Here is a 20224-nt window from a genome sequence, read left to right on the forward strand (position 1 = left end):
AGCTGTCTGTCCTCCAAATCTTAAAAGAAGGTGCAGGTAAGTTAGGATGTGTCGAGGATGAACCAAAAATGAGAAATGCGTGAGAGTGGTGGCCTCTCTGGATACCTTTTTAATTGGACATGCAGACATGGTGGCAGAAAACCCAGAAGGCAGAAGAATCGGGCCAAAGGCTCTAGGAGCCACGGCAGGGCTAACGAAGCTCGCTAGGCCATCAGTGCCTTGCTCAAGCGCAGGTGTTCTGCTCTCTTTCTGTGTTCTGACTGGTTGCCACGCCTCCTTTCTTTCCTCAGTTCTGGGTAGTGATCCCTTAACAGAATCACTTCTCTAGGCAACACAGTTTCAGAAAGCAGTTTCCATGTGCACTCTTAGGCCACAATCGCGGTCACCTGGCACAGGTCCTGGGCAAAGTGAAGAAGGAGGTGGGAAGTCTTGGTGGTGTTGGCTCGTGTGCAGAACCAACATCCCAACGAGACAGAGATCTAGGTCAGTAAGCAAGTGAGTGGGAGTCTTTACTACTTGGAGATTCGCTTGACATCAGAGAAGTTCCAGAATAGATGAGACCAGGAGCAAGCCAACTGTGCCACTCCCAGCGTGAACTGCTGGCTACAAAAGGGTATGGACTGATTTTCCCCCATGCCTCTGCTACTGACCTGCTGTTGAGACTAGGGCACGGGGACAGGGGTGCTTCCCATGAGTCAGTCAGTCTCAGTCTCTGCATGTCTCTCTCCTTTGGCCATATTTACTGACTATCTGGGATGTTACAGTTCCATGGACCCAGACACACCTGGGGTTCAGCTGATCTAAGCAGCCATAGATGTGTCCGTTTCCAAAATAGAGTCAGCTATTCCAATTTCTGTTCTAAACAACAAGGCATGGAGTAGGCCCGTGGCACATAACCCCAGACTGGGAGAGGAGATGCCTTCCTTCTAAGCGGGTCCTGAAAGGCTTTCAACCCTGCAGGACTGCAACTTTGAAAGTTGTATTCTGAAGATGTTGCTGAGCACTTGGATAAACATATCTCCCTTTGCACACAGCTCCCAAATCCCTGAATCTAAATGGAGAACACTGGTGAACCCATCTCTTTTGGGAAGGTCCTCACACTGCAGGAAAGGGCTGTGGGGTAATCACAGTACCTACAGCCCTAGTCCAGAAAATGAGGAACACTGGGCTGCCTCCCATCAACACTGAAGACCAAGACACCATGTGAAGAGGCAGAACCCAACTCAAGCATGAGCTCCCTGGAGCTGCTTCCTCAAACCCCGCTGAAGTGCTGACCACTCCCTCCCCTCAGGCCCAACTTACCCTAGACCCACCTCCACTATAGGCTACTGAAGAGCATCTAAACCTAGAGCTGGAGTTCTTGGGATTCAGATCCTGGTGGTGCTGCCCATTACTTAGGTGATGCCAGGGAGCTCCTTAGCTTCTCTGAACTCCTGTTTTCTTATCTATAAAATGAGAGTGATGATAGCACCCACCTCATGAGCTTGTGGTAAGGCTCAGATGAGTTAATAAAAACAAAAGGCTTAGAACATAGTGAGCACTCAATATACTTCCACTGTTGTTGTTGCCAGTACCACCAGTTGTCAGATTCCATGTCAGTCTGTGAGCCCCTGAAGGGTAGGAACCATTTTCTATTCCCTTCTGTGGCCTCAGCACCCAGCACAGAGCATGATACAGAATAAGGTTCCATAAATGTTTGATGGATGAACAAATGATGCCAATCCAATAGACAGTGCTAGACCATTGACAATTGGCTTCACTAAGTGGTGATTGCCTCACCGAGTCCTTCCCTGCAGTATGCTGAGAGGCGAGAAGTTCACTGCACATACCAGGCAGAGAGGATCTGAGCAAGGACTGACAAAGGGAAACGGATGTTGCAGCAAAACAGCTGGCATTGAAGTTGACCAACTGGCTGTTCCTGGGCACTTACATTTCCTCTTAGACCCCAGTCCATCCATTTGCACATCTAAACAGAGGCTGAAACTATTGGGAAGATGGGGGATCACTTCAGGAAGAACAAGGTGGGGAGAGGGAGCATGTCCCAACTTTCCCCACCCACGAAACTCCACCATAACTAGAAAAACCAGCAAGCTCTCAATAGGCTCTGCTTCTGAAGTGTCAGCAGAAGCCAAGTGGTATTCCCAGCAATTGTGCCAGGTGTGCTGTTGCTTCATACCCACATGGGAGCCAGCCCCCTATTAGCATAGGCCTTGGACTGCCACATCTCCCCATGTCTCTCGGACCCATGTAACCAGCCACACGAAGCTCCCAGAGCTGGTCTGGGATATTGGCCACTGTGTAACCATCATTGGAGAGACATTTGTGGCCTTCTCCCTGTGGCATCAGGAGAAGGCAAGGACTGGGACCTGGCAGGCAGCCAAGGGGTCATGGAGGCAACATGGAGGACAGAGACAACACCCTTTGAATGGAAACTGCTGAGGTCCCATCTACAGCACTGAGAGTGCTGTGGGCCACCCTAGAAGAGTTATCTCACCTGGGCCCTGACTAAACAACCCCAGGACACTGCAGGCTGAGACCCCAGATTCTAGCTCTAGAGGTAGCTTCCTGCCAATGCCCTGGTGGCCTCTCTCACCAATCAGTATGATTGTCATGCAGGCCCCTATTCTCCCAGATCTAGGGGAGGAAGAGGGGGCTCTGCACAGCTAGAAAAGTCATGCTCTAACCGTCCTTTGTGGTTTTAGACATGGTGTTTAGTCTTCTTCAAATGTTAAATAACACTGAAGGAGAGCATGCTATTTTTATGAATTTTCAGGAAGGGTCAAGGACTAATAAGAGGTTAAGAACATTGCCTAGGGCTTCTTGCCCTGCTGTGTGTACACATCACTGTTCTATTTATAACTGACATTAGTCACCTCACTCCTAACAGTTTACATGGAAACAACATCATAATCCAGAACTAACAGTGATACATCTCTTTCACCTACCTTCCTCTCTCACATATGGAACATTCTGGATTTTCAGCCACTGCTTAAAGGTTTTTAGTAACAGCAGAAATGCACAGTCCAGAAACAAAGATCCCTGTTCCTCATTGTCTTCATCCAAGAAGCACCCAGTTTGACCCACTCTGGCTTGAGTTCCCTGCTGGCCACGCCTCCAAGCAGGAGACAGCACCGGGAAGGCCCCCTGCAGCCACAAACATTTGTCAGGGTGATTTGGTGAAGATCCGCAGATAGCAGTTTCTTACTCGGAAAATCATTTATCATGGACAGTTTGTCGAAAGCAATCTCATTTCAAACCCTTCCCAGGGAGAAAAGAACTGACAACTGGCACTAAGTAATCTACAACATGGCCACTGGGAGTCATTTATCTTTCCCTTGCCCAGCCCAGGACTGGATGCCTTCGGGAAAGAAGAGGAATAAATCATAATGGCTCTGAGGAAACCTGTTCACCCCCGTAAGGAAGGGCTGCAGAGAAAACGCAGGGGCTACCTGGATGGCCACACAGTCCTGGGTGTGTAACTGGAGACTCGTTATGGTCTCCATTTTACTCACAGCCAATGTCCAGAAGGATAATTTCAGTATTCTAAGAGACAGGCAGACCTCCCTCATTACAAATTCTGCTCGTTTCATACTTTCAGTTAATCTTAAAAGCCAGAATTCTTCTTTGGGAGTAATTAAGGAAATGCCTTATTATTTTTTTTTTTATATAATGCAGCCCCCTCTTTGCCTGGGGCAGTATTTCCTTTGCCAGACCACAGCATAGAGTTTATAGCATAACAGACTATCATTCTGCATGTGCCATTTCCACCGACATCAATGCCCTGGAAACAGACAGAAAATCGAGCAATTTGAGGTCCATAGAGAAAAGCAGAAGATGAAAAATTTTCCCCAAGTTCCTGGCCTTTATTTTATATTTTTATTTTGCAACTAGGTAGGGATAGGAAGAGCAATCAATCATTTTCCTTACAGAGCATCTGACCAAACCCAGGTTCTGGTTCTGAGGTTTTTGCCAGGCCGCAGAAGGTGCCTGTGAACTCCAGAGTCCCATCATTCTAAAGCTTTGGTCAGTCAATGGCTTGGAAGTTACCACCAAAGGAAAATTATGACATAAATGCTTTTCTTCCTAGGAACCAAATTAAAACAGAACCACATTTACAGAGAGGTAGCTCCCACAAGTTCTCAAAAAGATTTACATGATGGCTAATTATACTTCATGATTTTAATCATTTTGATTTTAAAATAAATCACTAGGTTTGGTATGTATGACATTTTAGGATCAAATTATCCACAGACTGCTTTCATTTGCTCTCAATGGGTCCAAAATCCTGACTTTGAAAGAAATAATGCATGATTTTGCCCAAAACAAATGTAGGAATTGAAGTTAAAGATTGGACTCAAAGCCTCTTTATGCCACTTTCTAGCTGTCCCTTTAAGCAAGCCACACCGACCTCCCTGAGCCTTGGTTTCCTCACCCATAAAATATGGATAATATTGCTACCTACCTTATAGGCTGTTGGGAGGATGAAGTGAGGTAATACTTACAATGGGCTTGGCACTGCCTGGCACAAAATAAGCATTAAATTAAATATTTTCAGAAAACTCTCAGCCAGAGATGAAGTAGGGGGTGGATCAACTTGTCAGTTTCACTGAGCAGGGGTGGGGGGATGTCAATGTAGTGGGTACCCCAGACATCACTGGAAAAGTAACAAGATGGAAGAATGGGATTTTCATCAAGAGTACTAACTACACAGAATTAGAAAGACTATGTACTTAGAAAAGCCACTTGTGAGGACATAAGACTCTGCAGGGACAAATTCAAAGACCAACAGAGGGTCTCTGAATAGCTAAGGCAGCTGGCTAAGACCTCTGATGCACCTTCATAATAGTTTTCTTCTTCCTCCTTCTCTGCCCCCACACAAAGCCCAGTCTCTCCACTAAATAAATGTTTAATAAATCTGTAAAGGATAACGATGTGAAGGCATGCGAAATTATTAGTGCAGGCATCTCCTTGGTCTACCACACTCTGAGCTGAGCACTGAACCTAAACATTCTCACTGCTCTTCTCATTCTCTCCCATTATTCAACCACCTCCAGGGATCAGAAACTCCAACTCAGGTCACCTTCAGTCACGTGCCTCCTCCCTCCTCAGGAGGCACTGATCCGAAACCCTCACCACCACCAGAGCCAAGCTCCAGGGGAGGAGTAGCCCTCAGCGCTCACTGCATTGGGACCTACAGTGCTTGAGACCAAGAAAAGAACAATTCACCATGCACACTGATTCACTGGGACTTATCGGTGAGTGTTATTTGGGAGACTGGTTGAAATTTTTATGTAGGAATGCATTTTATATCATAGTAATATAAATAGTTGCTGACTCCTCCAAAGTTAATGAAACAGTTTGTGGCCAACAGTTTTTCTTTTTTATTTATTTTTTTAAAGAATGATAAGAAGGCCATGTTCTGGAAGGAACGGGGAGATCAATAACCACTCCAAGTCCACCCAGACCATGGATGGAATGGAAAGTGAACAAAGGCGGGTCAGGCACCTGAGGAGTCTCAAGACCGTGAGTTAGCCCAGGTTATCCTCCCAATTTGTCATGCACTTCATCTCTCTCACCCCTGGTATACACAAGCAGAATAAATATATTAAAATTTCCATATTAATTCAATCAAGCATGATTTGGCAGAAAATCCACTACAAAGAAAACAGTCTATGATAAGGTCTAAAAAATAATAATATGAAAAATTTTCAAGCACATTGTTTAAAATCCATCTCTTTCCCCTCCTGGTATTTATCACTGAGAAGGAAAAGCATTTATTCAGCCTACTATCTGCCAGGCATGTGCTATGAAGTTACACAGATCTTTACCCCAGGGTGAAGGTAGGTGGTGGCATGGCCATTATACAGATGAAATGACCAGGACTATGGAGATTAAAACTTGCCCGAGGTTACACTCCTATAAAGAGTCAGACCAGAGTGTGAATCCCAACTCTGAGCCCAAAGTCTGTGGTCTTCCAACACTGCTCTGTTAACCCACCCTGGTATGGATAGAGCTGTTATGGTAAGTGAAACAAATGTCCTGAGTTGAACTACAGTGGAATTAAAGACCTAAATGTAAGAGCAGAAAAGTGTAAACTTTTAGGAGAAAAACATAGGAGTAAACCTGTGTGACCCTGGATTTGGCAATTATTGCTTAGTGTGATACAAAAGCACAAGCAACAAAAGGAACAATAGATAAATTAGACCTCATCAAATTAAAAAAAATTTTTTGTGTATGTTTCAAAGAACACTACCAAAGAAGTGAAGAGAAAACCTACAGAATGGGAGAAAATGTTTGCATATCATATACAGTATCTGATAAGAGACATATCTAGAATATGTAAATAACTCTTACAACTCAGTATAAAAGACAACCAATTAAAAATGAAAAAAGGATAAATATTCATCAACGCATTGGTTATCAGGGGAGCCATGCTGTTTCCGGAGAAGTAACTCAGTTTTAACATGCCTAGACTGACAATTTACTTAGGGCTTTAGCGGGGACCAAGCGACTACAGAAACAAAGATCACCATAGCCATTACTTTGCTGACATAATGAAAATCATGTAACACCTAACTGTCTGAAATGACATTTTCCCCTCCTTCACTATTCGTACATGTGATTGGGAGAAAATTAGGCTTGATGGACATGTTTAAGATACACAAATTCTTGAATAGATTCTTTCCTACTTACTCTAATCACTGATCTATTTCCACTGAACAAATTCAGCATCGACAGGAGAAGTCATGAAGCTAAGCTTTCAGTTTCTCTCCTGGCTTGGTTTTCTGAAAGGTGTGGTTTTGGGGTTGTTGCTTTGCATGCATAAGAATGCACATGAAGGTGTGGTGAGTGTGTGTGTATAATGTTTTTCCTCCTTAAAAGGCAAAATGAAATTGACAGCACCTGGCACTCCAACTCTCCAAAAAGTCTGTAGTGTTTAGGTCTACTGCTAATCCTCTCAACATTTCTACGTATTGTAACTGAAACTCAGGTCTTCTAAGAGGAAAAGGCCTATTATTAAAGTCAACAACCTAGAAGTCTCTCTATTTTCAGCTAAACAGCACATTCTGTCCATTTTACCTCCCACGTGTGCTCACCACCTCCACTGCCTCCATCCTAACCCAAGGCATCACCTTCTAAACAGGGACTAAAGGAACAGCCTCCTAAATATTCTCCTGGCTTTTATCTTGCAACCCACACTCGATTCTCCACATCACAGTCAGAATGACCTTTTGGGTAACATCTTTATTGAAGTATACTTCATATACCATTCAATCTACCCACTGAAAGTATACAATTCACTGGTTTTTAGTACAGTCACAGGTTTGTGCAACCATCACTTTAATCAATTTTAGAACATTTTTATCACCTCAAAAAGTAACCCTAAACCCTTTAGCTCTCAATCCCCAATCTTCCCACCTCCACAAGCCCTAATCTATTCTGTGTCTATTTGCCTATTCTGGACATTTCATGTAAATAAAGTAACGTATTTCGGTGTAATTTGCTACTTTCACTTAGAAAAAATTTTCAAGGTTCATAAATATTGTGGCATGGATTAGTATTTCATTCCTTCTCTTAACCAAATAATATTCCACTGTGTGAATATACCACATTTTGTTAATCCAACTCTCTACTGTTTCCACTTTTTGGCTATTGTGAATCATGCTGCTATGAACATTTGAGTATGAGTTTTAAGTGCACATATGCTTTCCTTTCTCTTAGGTATATACTTAGGAGTGGAATAACTGTGTCCATGGTGACTCTATGTTTAACTTTTTGAGTTGTCAGACAGCCTCCTGCTGTATCATTGTTACATTCCCACTAGCAACACACAAGGGTTGCAATTAGTCCACTTCTTCATCCTCACCAACAATTATGAGCTGTCATTTTTATTATAGCCATACTACTAAGCGTGAAATGGTATTTCATTGCAGTTTGTATTTGGGTTCTCCTGATAGCCAATGCGTTGATGAATATTTATCCTTTGCTCATTTTTAATTGGTTATCTGTTTATACTGAGTTGTAAGAGTTATTTATATATCCTAGATATGACTCTTATCATCTGCAAACATTTTCTCCCATTCTGTAGGTTTTCTCTTCACTTCTTTGGTAGTGTTCTTTGAAACACAAACTTTTAAATTTTGATGAGGTTCAATTTATCGGTTGTTTCTTTTGTCGCTTGTGCTTTTGTATCACACTAAGAAGTAATTGCCAAATCCAATGTCACACAGGTTTCTGCCTATGTTTTTTCCTGAAAGTTTATAAGTTCCTGCTCTTACATTTAGGTCTTTGACCCATTTTCAGTTAACTTCTATGTGGTTGAGGTAAGGGTCCAACTTCATTCTCTTGCTGGTGACTATCCATTTGTCTCAGCACCATTGTTTGAAAACATTATTCTTCCCCCCGTTGAAAGATTTTGGCACCCTTGTCAAAAATCAGTCAACTACAGATGTATGGGCTTATTTCTGGACTCTCAATTCCGTTCTATTAATCTATATATCCATAATGGCTTTTTAAAAGCAGAAATCACATTATTTATGTCTCTGAAAAACAGCTCAACCCCCAGCAAAAGTCACTGTCTTTTCCAAGGGTTCCTAACTGGGGACCACAGACTCCCAAGAGGTCCTCAGATAACATTCAAAGAGTCGATGAACTTGTAATGAGAAAAATCACATCTTTATTTTCATTAACGTCTAACTCAAATTTAGCATTTTCTTTAATTATAATGTGGGAAAAAAACACACCCTGACCAGTGTGGCTCATTTGGTTGGGCATCATCCTGCAAAGTGAAAGATCGCCAGTTTGATTCTAGGGCAGGGCACATGACTCAATTGCAGGTTCGATCCCCAGGGAGGGCACATAGGAGAGGCATCCAATTGTTGGGAACTGCCCCGCCTGGTTTCAGAAGCTGTAACCCCCTGTGGCTAAGGCTGAGTGAGAGACCTTGGGACCATAAGCCACTAAGGTGACAAAGCTTATCTCCCTGGCAGGGGTGCCACCTCTGCTCCCTTTACTTCACCCTGCCTGGCCCTGAGCGGATGACCGGTTAGCCAATGATGGGTAAGATTCCTCAAAGGAGGGATGACCTAAGACAGGCACGGTCATGATGGGGGCCCTCAGGGAAGGACTGGGGGCAGCTATAGAAAAAGGGGGTGATGGACCCTTGGCTTTGACATAGCCTGAGTCCTCATTCTGTCTGCAAGAAGTCTCCTAATCTCTTGGCTGCCTTACTTCCCCTGCCTGACTTAAGCTTGAAACAATGCAGAAGTGGGTTTGGCCTTGTGCTAGAAATGGAAGGTTCCCCGGGGCAATCAGGCCTAAGAAAGAATGCATAAAATCCTGTGAAACCTGCTTTGCTAATACCCTCAATTCAAATGATAAGAGTCCAAGCATGAAATGAGTTTGTTTCCCAAAGTTTTATAGCCCTTTAGCTAACTGACCAGAATAAGCCCTCATAATTCTTTGTATGTTATCTATTGTTTGAGCCTTACTGCCTGACAATGATTGATGAACTTTACCTGTATTCCTGTGCAAACTGAACCCAATAAAAGCCCATTGAGGAAAAGGCTCCTGGCCCTTCCTCCTTTGAGAGATCAGCCACCTTTCCTCCCCAAGCAGATCATGTCTTCATAGACTTATTTTCATCTGTGGCATCCAGGGGGACCCTGCAGGTGGAGCCCCCCCCACAACCAATCAATGTTTCTCTCTCACATCCATGTTTCCCTCCTCTTTCTCCGCCCCTTCCCCTCTCTCTAAAAATAAATAAAATCTTTGTAAATGTGGGCAAGAAACTAGAATAGTATTAATGATACCTCTGACTTTGTTAGTAACAAAAATCCCAGATATGTACATATAAGAGTATCATTGATGTAGACATCTCAAAATATTACTTACACTAATCCTATTTGGGGTTCTATTAGAACTGTTGTACTTGATCTTGATGATAACGAATTAGTCAATTAGTACATGTACTCTATCATAAATTTGTTTTATATATTCTGATAACTGTATTTCCCTATAATTGGTTTTCTTGTAATTCAATGTTTTTATATTATGCATTTATAAATATTCTGAAAAGGGAGTCGTGGTCTTCACTAGACTACCAAAAGCATTCTCAGCACTAAAAGGTTAAAATACCCTTCTTTTCCCATTACTGTTTTAATTTTCTTCCCAGCACTGATCATCAACTGAAATTATCTTATTTATTTGTCGATGTGTCTCCCTCTAACACTACCATTGGAAATGCCTAGTGCTTAACATAGTGCCAGGCATATACTAGCCATTCGATAAATATTTACTTATTGAGTTAATTACTGAATCATCAGTCATATTTTAAACAGGAGCTAAATCATCAGCTTAATGAAAATAAAAACTACTGATATGAACTTAGTGATGTATAATTCATACTGAAAATAATTCCACATTTATATCATAAATCAGATTTAATAAGTACTAATATGTTCTATGTCCTGTACTAGGTGCTTTATATGCCGTATCTCAATTACTGTTCTCAATACTAAGGAGCAGGAATTATTATTCTCCATATTTACATTTGTGGAAACTAAGGCTTAGAGAGGTCGATTTCTTCCCAAGGTCACATAGCCAGTAAGTAACAGAGGGAAGATTTGCAACCAGATCAACCTGACTCCAGAGTATCAGTTTTCCATAAATAAATAAATAATCCCACCTAGAGAAGAAAAGAGAAATTTCAGGGAAAACGAGGAAGATGTGTCTTATTGTTCAACTGAGAAAAGTGAGATGCTGTGAAGTTATGAAATACGCCCTACAATGTAGAGTTCAGCAGAAATCTCCAGAAAAATGTTCTTTCCACTTTCCTGTTTCTGAGCCACAGCAGGAAACCCCCTAAGCAAAAACACAGCAGAACTGGGTGCTAACAGATTGCCACACATAAAGGATGAATTTCTGAAAAGGTTTAATTTGCAAGCACAATTAATACTAACGGGCATTAACTGAAACCTGTTCTCGTCTTTCCTGGGGTCCAGCTTGCTTCTCTAAATATTAGGGCTCCTTAATGTCCTCATTCAGGACATTAAGCACTTCATTAAGCTGAAATCCAAGTTAATTTGATTGCACAATTACAAACTGTCCCTGGCTGGGGATTGCCTCATTTGTCAGGTGGCGGCGAGGGGGCAGCATGGCCTGACGACATGCCGAATCTACATTTTATCCCCAGCTTGAGGTCTTAGTGTTTTCTGGGTTTGACCTCATCAAGCCTTACAGTAGGGAAGCTAAATTGGAGCAGGGAGACAGCTGTTCTCCTTCCCAAAGCTGCCAAGGGCACCTGTAGGCCGATCTATCTGATCTGCAAAGGAACAGAGCCCAGGAAGAGTCCTGGTCACCTGGAGATGGAAGCAAATGGGGTCACGTCAAAGGCCGATGTGCCCAGGGCAGCTCCCCCACATGGGGAGCAGGCATTCAGGCGGCCGTTTTCCTGTCCCTGTGCTCAGTTTCATTTTGCCAACTGCTGGCTCACCAGACAAGCTATTCAGCTTGGGTATACGCCGGGACTGAGGAGATGGATAAATCATGTTGTTTTCAATGGTGATTCTGCTGACATGAAATGTCAGACCCTAGAAATACGGGCCTTTGTGAAGGAACGTTTCCAACCTCTGCTATTCATGCATGGGCTCAGAGGACCCACTGCCAGTCCTCTCCAGAAGAGAGCCTCCTCCAGCCAGCCCAGCCCCATCGCTGCCTCAGCTATAAAGATGTTAACTTGGCCCAGAGAGAGGTCTGGCCTTAGCCCTCAGCTTCTGGAAGGCAAGCTTGGGGTGTCATGCCTGATAAAAGTTTTTGCCTCGGTGTCTTGGGTCAGGGAGATAATAATAATATGAATGGGGGAGGGCAGTGGTTAATCACACCAGAAAATCTACCAACGTGATATATGGTGAGGGGCTTAGGGTCACATGGTATCAGTCAACCTCCAAACTAGATACTGAGGTCAATCACCCAAGTTTATGTGACTGAGCCCCAAGAAAAACTCTGAACACTGAGGCTCAGTGAGCTTCCCTGCTTTGCCAAACTCCTCGTATGTCGTCACACATCCCTGCTGGAGAAGTAGCACTGCCCATGATTCCCCAGGGAGAGGACATGGAAGCTCTGTGTTTACTGCCTTCCCAGATCTGCCCTATGCACCTCGTCCCTTGGCCGATTTTAATCTGCATCCTTTCCCCGTCAGAAATCCCTGGTGAGCATGACAGCTTTCAGTGAGCTGTAATTGCACAAGAGTTCACAGAGTGCTGTGGTCCCCTTCAGCGAACTGTCAAAGCTGAGGCTGGTTCTGGGAATCCCTGAATGTACAGCTGGTGCCAGAAGTGAAGGTGGTCGTGTGCATTGCTCACCCTCTCCTTCTCCTGTATTACCTAAATTCTACCCGTGCCTGAGGACCCAGCTCCAGGGTCCCTTCCTCCCCAATGCTGCCCTAAGCTGCTGCAGCCCAGAGAGCACTCTCCATTCTGGGCTCAAACTACTTTTTAGCAAAACCCACAGCAAGAAATACAGGGTGGGGCAAAAGTAGGTTTAGGTTTACATTTGTCATGGGGAAAACATGATAAACTCTGCGTTTCGTGTACTCACAACTAGAAACCTACTTTTGCCCCACCTTGTGTATTTTACATCATAAACCAGCACACACATATGTATATATGGAATATACGGATCTGTACATATTAACTGAAGCACAAGTTTCACATGATCACATTGACCTTCTGAAGCAGTATTGTTATCTAAGGCTGTTTGATCTCATCTTTTTAATATGCTTTCTGTGTAAAGTGCAGCATAGGTAACATAGTCAGTAATATTGTAATAACTATATATATATATGGTAGTAGGTGGGTACTGGAAATATCAGGGTGAACACTTTGTAAAGTATGGCTGTCTAGCCACTACACCATATGCCTGAAACGAATACAAAATAATGTTGAATATAAACTAATTGAAAAAAATTAATTAAATAAAGAAAAGCAAATAAACTGATCAAGTGCCAAAAAAATAAATAAATAAAATGCTTGCAAAGCATTAATTTCACAAACCATTAATGAGTTAATTACTTTCACAAACCATTAATGAGTTAAGGTTTACAGTTTTAAGAATCTCAGGTCTTGTCCACTACCTCGATAATTAATTACTGCCTTGCAATTCATGTTGTTTTATTTCTTCTTTTAAAAATTTTTATTGTTATTCAATTACGGTTGTCTGCCTTTTCTCCCCATCCCTCCACCCCACCCCAGCCTAACCCACCTCCCTCCCCCGCCTCCACCCTCCCCCTTGATTTTGTCCATGTGTCCTTTATAGTAGTTCCTGTAATCCCCTCTCCTCAATGTCCCCTCCCCACTCCCCTCTGGCTATTGTTAGATTGTTCTTAACTTCAGTGTGTTTACATCTTGTCTCTCTAAAGACCTGTTTAAAAGCTTCAAAAGAAACCTCAAAAGCACAACAACATCTTGGCCACTTTCATGACAGGCACTGTACTAGGAGTTTTTACATACATTATCTAATCCTTTCCACACACTTGGCTACAGGTGGGCTTATCCTTGTCCCTCATCACCACTTTCATCCCTTGTTACAAAGTAAAGACACTACAACTTGGAAAGGGTAACTAGCGTGCCCAAGGGCACACAGCTATAAAGTGGTCAGTGAAGGTCTGATTCCAAATCCTCCTGCTAAGTACTGGGCAGCACCACCTTTCCTTTGCACCCATCCTCAGCCCAGGCCTCAGCCTCCAGCCGGCCTCTCGGGCCCTCAGTGCATGGGGCTGACAACACAGGAATGCACACACTGGCCTGGGCAGCCTGGGGAGGAAGGACCTGGAAAACGGTTCCTCCTCAGCCAGCACTCTTTCCAAGCCAGGGTCCACAACCTTCTGCCTGTGACAGCCTCTCAGGCCTGTCTGTCATGGTCCTCCTCACTCATCTCAGGGGAGTCTGCTTCCTCCAGAATGCCAGTCACCCCTGCCTGCTTCTCCTCACCCTGCCTTCTGCACACCAATTAAACTGTCATAGTCGGCTGGCTTAGAGACAGGTGGGGACAGGAAGAAATCTGTAGGAAGCAGGCCTTTCAGGGGAGGCGGGGCTTCTTTTGAAGCCACTCTTTTGTATTCTATCAAACTGGTCTGAAGATGGGTAGGACCAGCCCACAGCAGTCCCCAGTGACTCCGCAGCTGTGGGGAAGAGACATGGCCTTCTGGAGAAGCGGCAGCTGCTCACATCTGTTAGGGCGGCCCCATAGCACCAGGTGCTGGTGCCCCAGTGCTGGGTCTCAGATGGAATTTTGGCAGGAGATTATGTACATCCCTGATTTGCAGCCTAAGGAGGAAATCTTCCCTGAAAAACAGGTGCTATCCCACAATGTATAGAAACAGCAGCAAACAAAGAGTGTTTCAGCTCTGCCCTATACACCCATCTCACCTCACAGGCTACTTTCAGTTTTGCCTGGTAATAAAGGAACAGCTAGGAAGCGTATGGCCTTCCTTCCCCAGTTCATTAGCATTGCCCCAACATGTTCAAGACCTCAAATGCCTCTGGGGAAGGAGGGCACCTGCTCAAGAGAAAACACACTGCAGACAGACTCCTGCTTAAAGTGTTTTATACGCCAGGATGGGGATGGCTCCCGATCATATGAAGGTGCCCTCTGTCTGCCATGCCATCTTCCTGGCAGAAGAAACAGGAGTGAGCAGATGAACCAAACTAATACAGCAGGAATCCTTAGCTTGGAGTCCACAGACCAATATTAAGCTCCCTGGCAAGCAAAATTCCTAAGGCCTTCATAAAATTCCCAAAAGGGTGCTTGTCCCACAAAAGAAGTACCACCACTGAATGTGGTAATCTACCCACATCACATTCAATAATTTTCTGTAGCTTCCAATTCTTACTCATTCCTGCCTTCTCCAAGTATGTGTGCACACGCAGCCACCAAATGCCCCTCCTTGTCTGCTCCCCAGCCTCACCACATACTTGAAAACAGACTGTGCTCCAAGGCACTGACAGGCTGCATGGATGTCTGGACCACATCTCAGTTATCCATGCTGCTTCTTCAGACCTGCCTTATCATTCCTGTTCATGCTATTCTGAAGAGGGAAAAGTCCTTAGTGCACGCCTCACCCACTTCCTCCTGCTGCTAAAGGAAAAAGCATGTATTAGGTAGAGTTGTCTGAGAGCATACACATTCTTCACCTTTCTCTACATCCTGTCTCCGCTATTCCCTCTAGGGCATCAACATCCAGTGGATCTCAAACAGGGCCACAGGTTCATTTTCTGAATCTTCAGTGAGGGCGGGGAGGAGAGGTGGAAACAGCAGCTCTCAAGGGAAGAGACGGGGGCTCTCTGTCTGGGTATAAATAGGAACATGGAGCAGAGGCCACGTGTCTCCCAGTAGATTCCAACATCTAACAGGCAGGCCCCGGAGCCATACCTACAATTCCTTCCTGAGAGAATCTTGACAGGTGAAAGGTGGGTGGCGGGAGTGTTTTCCATTTGGAAATCAGATGATGAACAGCTGGAATCTGGGTTATGATAATGAAGTGATCAGCTTTTCCCCAGCTCTGAAACTATCTAAGCTCTAGACTCCATATTCAAGTAGAGCTTCCTGCGACCCTAACATTAACTGCCAGCTTTCCACATAGACAGGGAAAGGTCAGGAGGTGGAGGTGGGGTGCAGACTTTGGACCACATCTGGGAAGAGAGACACAAGATGGTTCCGATTTTATTTCTGAAGGGGCCACAGCATGGAAATGTAATCAATAAGGCTGACCCTAATGCTCAGCAAATTGTAAACTTGAAGGTTGATGAAAACTACCAGCCAGGATATATCTAGGTTAACCCATGCTTTCACAGACACACAAGCTAGAAATTAAACCAAGTTTCATATAATGTGCCCATATAGCCAAATAAGTCATAAGACAGTCTTGAGCAATTATCAGCACTTGCACACTTAGTATAATCAACTCTGTTGTGGTCAAGTTAACACACTGGCAGAACAGACAGATTTGGGCCGCTTTTCTTATAAAGAATCGGACAACTTCAGGGGGTTATGTTCGCTTCCATTTATGTCCTGGAAAATACACTCTTGTGACTTAGCAACCATGTTTGAAAAGCTCTTGCAGTTCTTAAACAAACAGAGTGTATGTTTATGAGGTCCTAACAACGTTATTTTCAGGGATGATGTAGAGCTAGTGATATGCAGCTTCGGGGTTTTACAGTAAGTTGCAGGTGATTTATTGCCGTGACATACAGTATTTGCCTAGAGAAAAGTGGACACTGACTTAAGTAGCATTTGAAAATGGTTAGATTGGACACAAGCCAGAGCAACTCAAGGCCAAGGTCTCCTCATGCTGGAGAGAGAAGGGGCCCTTTTGGGGGAGACAGAAGACCAAGAGTTAAGTACATTTTCTGGCACCCAGGGAGCAGTGCTAATTCAAGACCAGGAAGAGACACAGTTTAGAACAGAGATGGCAACGGGAGGCCCAAATCTGGACTGCAGAGGTGTTGTGTTTGGCCTGCAGAGTACTTTCAAAGTTTTGGAGTTCTGGGTAATATTTTTAAACTGGAGGTTTGACATAAAAGCTCAGCTTCCTTTCTTCCCTTTAGAACATGGGAAGATCTGATTCCAAGAGTCTGTATTACTGCTTGGGGACAATCAGCTGGAGCTGAGAAGCCACTTCAGGGGACACTTGAGCCCTCAGCTCACCCCAGATCTCCTCGCCAGATCTGCCCGCCCCTGCTTACTTGAGCTTGCAAACCTTTGAAACGGGAGATGTTATTTTTACAGTGGTACTCTCAGGGGATCGAGCTCCTAAAACAAGATGAATTTTCAGATATCAGAATGGACAAAACAGTTCTGGCCTGTGACTCAGTTGGTTGGAGTGTACCATTCGCAAAACGGTTGCAGGTTTGATTCCCAGGCAGGGCACATACCTAGGTTGCAGGTTCAATCCCCAGTTGGGGTGCATATGAGAGGCAATCAATCAATGTTTCTCTCTCACATTGATGTTTCTTTCCCTCTCTCAAATCAATAAACATATCCTCAGTTGAGGATTAAAAAAATAAAAAGGATGAACAAAACACACATCTTTCCAAAACTCAGCAGAAAAGCAATATTTTTAGTTTTTAAAAATTGTTTACATATCCATATACCCATCATTTAAAATGTTGGGTTGCTGAAGTTAATATTTCCCAAAGCCAAGGCATAAGACATGGTTTGAAATGAAATTTTTATTTTTATTTTTATGAGACGATACTGGGAAGGGTGTGGTGCAAGGGGTCTGTCTCTGGGCATTGTTTCTCATCTGTGAAAACTTCCAGATAAATGGGGTGACAGGAAGGGAGGAAACAGGGCCAACTTCTCCATCAGGCAAGGCAGACACAGTGCCCGGGGCCCACCAGACTCCTAGGGACCCATGAAGATGTCTTAATTTTAATTTGTTTATAATCAGAAGAGAAAATTAACTATAACATAATCAATATGTAATAATGACTTCAGCCTGGATAATATTCATCTTTATACAAATACAGTCATAAGATATAACTATTAATATTCTTTATGGAGAAAGGAACCCTGAAGGAACAAGCAACAGAGCTCATGAAAATCCCAGGGTGGCCCTCCAGGCAAACGCTGGTCTCCAGACAACATCTCTGGGCGGGCTGCGGCCACCTGGTCAACAGCACAGCCTCACTAGCCATAACCTTCCTCCCCACCACATTCCCGGATATTCTACATGTGTCAAGTTCATAAGAAAGTCCCCTGAAAGGCATATTGCTCCCTGACCTAGGTTTCAAAAAGATGGAATAGATTTGATTCACTCAGCCACTTCTGGAAATTTCCAAATCAAAGTTTCCAAAGGTTTTAATCATGTACATATGGAGAACATGTATTTTGTCACCCAAGACGGTTCACTTGTCTGATTCTGTTATGCTATCCTTGAAATATTCTCAATCCTGAACCTCAGTAGTTGATTTCAAGGTAGGGCTTCACTGGACTCAGCACACACTGGAAATAAAGCTAAGTGACCAAAGTGCAGGCCATCACGACAGCCTCTCTGTGGGGTCCTGGAGTCAGAGAGGAGACTAAGTTTCCTGTCTCCTCAGTTCAAAGCCTTCCCAGAGCCAAAACACTCCATCAACATCTTTTCAGCTTCTCAACCTTCAGCTTAACCATCAGCAATATTCATGTTAGTACCTGATGAGATATTGCCCAGTGATATTTCACTTGTTACCTTGTTTTGTTATCTTATCTTCCCTATATTTTTGGCTGGACTTCCTGATACATAGATAGATTAGATACAGATACAGAGATACTGATACAGATAGAGATAGAGATAATCTTAATGGAAAAGACACATTCTTATACATAGTATATGATATTCCCCAATACCTAGCAAAATGTCTTGGACACAGTTGGTACTTCATAGAGATCTATTACATGATTGATACATTTAAGAGCCCAGGTACTATATGGCTCTCAGTGTCATCCTTGCTATTATGATGAGATTGCTTGCTAATCTCCTCATGCTCTTTCCCACTGGTGTATAGGTGAGACAGGATTGCCCCCTATACACACACACTTACATTCCCTTCTCCCAAATTCTGGAAACAGTGACATATGCATTAAAAAGTCCCAAGGGCTTCTTACTGTGAGGGATCCTTACTGCAAGGGACTCTATTTTTAAACCACAAATGACTCATAACTGACCAGGGTCTCCCCAAAGCTGTAACTTGTCAGGCTGTCAGGAAGAAGAACAAGGGAATAAAAGCAAAGACAGAGGTCACATTTCTATTCCTGTCTGCAGCCCATAAATCCGGTGCTGAAGCCATAATAGTTGACCCCATACCTCAGCACAACCACGGCTGTGTTTAGCATGAGCCCTACCTTTGTGTTTTCATTAAACCGTTCTGTGCTCTAACCCTTCCCTCCAGTTGGCTCCCACCCTGATCTCCCAGCAGATGCTGGTGGCACACCTGGCTTTGACTTCAGGTGAAGGACCAGCGCTGTGCAACGAAGAGGAGACCCAGCCCCTCTCATGGTATAAGCACAAGCTCTTTCAGAAGATATCACTGACTGACTGGGCCTGGAAGGGGATGCACTTTCTTCATTTGCCCTGAAATAATCATTCTTTTAAAAGAAGTAAGAAGACTAAGATGGTCTCAGATAATTTAAAGCTTTCTTTTTAAATTCTGGAGATGATGAGAAGACAAGAAATAATTCATGCTGATTTTCTAAGATAGAGTGGATATGATTTATAGACAGTGTTTATAGATAGTGTTTTTACAGGAGCCACAACTGAGCAATTGGGCAAACATCCTCCAAAGTAATGCAAAGTAAGTTCCAAACAAACCAAACCAATGAGTTCAGCCTTGTTAACCTTCTACTACAGAGATGAACTCTTACCTCCATCTCTGAAATAGTACAGGGAAAAAAAGAGTAGCAGGATCATGAAACCTAGAAATTCAAGGCCACTTGCCAAGGAGGATGAACTTCATGAAGTTAGCCCAAGAAGCCACCTGGCTGGGTTTGGTTTTCTCCACCTGAAATCATCTCTGTCCTAAAGTGCCCCCCCTGAGGACATCCTGAAACCCCAGAACTAGTGTAAAAAGTCATAATTTGCTTCAGTTTTTAACAGATAACACTCGCTGTCACACCTTTGATCATTATTTATTTCTTAGAAAAAACTATGAGATCAAGGAGACAAGGGCCTGGACTGAGAGGCAAGGAGGGCTCTCGGGCTTCCAGCTCTAGTTCTGCACCTGGCTTCTTGGGTGACCTTGAGCAGGTCACTTAGCCCTCATTCTGCAGGACAGGATGCTGAGGCACAGGGAACAGTGGCACCAAGTGAACTCTGGCACCTCTTCAAATTCTAACATTTTATTCTAAATAGTCTTTTGCAGCCAGGCTGGAAGGTCTAGTGCCATTTTCCCTCCCATATCTAACATAGTCCCCGATTTTTCCAAGGAAATGTCAAAGATAAGCAGTTTCCTTCTAGATGCTGTTGCATGTGGTACCTACGTATCACCCGCACAATGGGAAATAAGCAAGGAAGCAGGGACCCCCTCAACGGTGTGGGGGAGAGAAGGAAGGGCACTCACCAACTTGGCATATTCTCTACCCCTCTTCTCTTCAGGTTTATACCTAACTGATGAGAGAATGGCAATTCAGAAAACTAGATGAGGTGAAATGTTTGAGTTAGGGTCTCTCCCAAATCAGAGGACCAAGT

General features: G+C 43.7%; 1 protein-coding gene and 1 long non-coding RNA gene across 20 annotated transcripts in view; one reads left to right on the forward strand and one right to left on the reverse strand.

Annotated features, from left to right (window-relative positions):
• The window catches only part of KCNMA1 (potassium calcium-activated channel subfamily M alpha 1), a 720350-nt gene that overhangs the window by 327205 nt on the left and 372921 nt on the right, over positions 1–20224 (reverse strand). The window lies entirely within an intron of this gene.
• LOC123479804 (uncharacterized) overlaps positions 1861–20224 on the forward strand; it is a 43834-nt gene continuing 25470 nt past the window's right edge. The window contains exons 1-2 of one of the 2 annotated variants that reach the window (XR_006655553.3): positions 1861–5255; positions 5400–5523. This is a non-coding gene — a long non-coding RNA (uncharacterized lncRNA). Of the gene's footprint in view, positions 5524–20224 lie in introns of both variants that reach the window. The other variant, XR_011651114.1, reaches the window with a different exon arrangement.

Source organism: Desmodus rotundus, chromosome 4, assembly GCF_022682495.2.
Source record: "Desmodus rotundus isolate HL8 chromosome 4, HLdesRot8A.1, whole genome shotgun sequence".
NCBI classification, from domain to species: domain Eukaryota; kingdom Metazoa; phylum Chordata; class Mammalia; order Chiroptera; family Phyllostomidae; genus Desmodus; species Desmodus rotundus.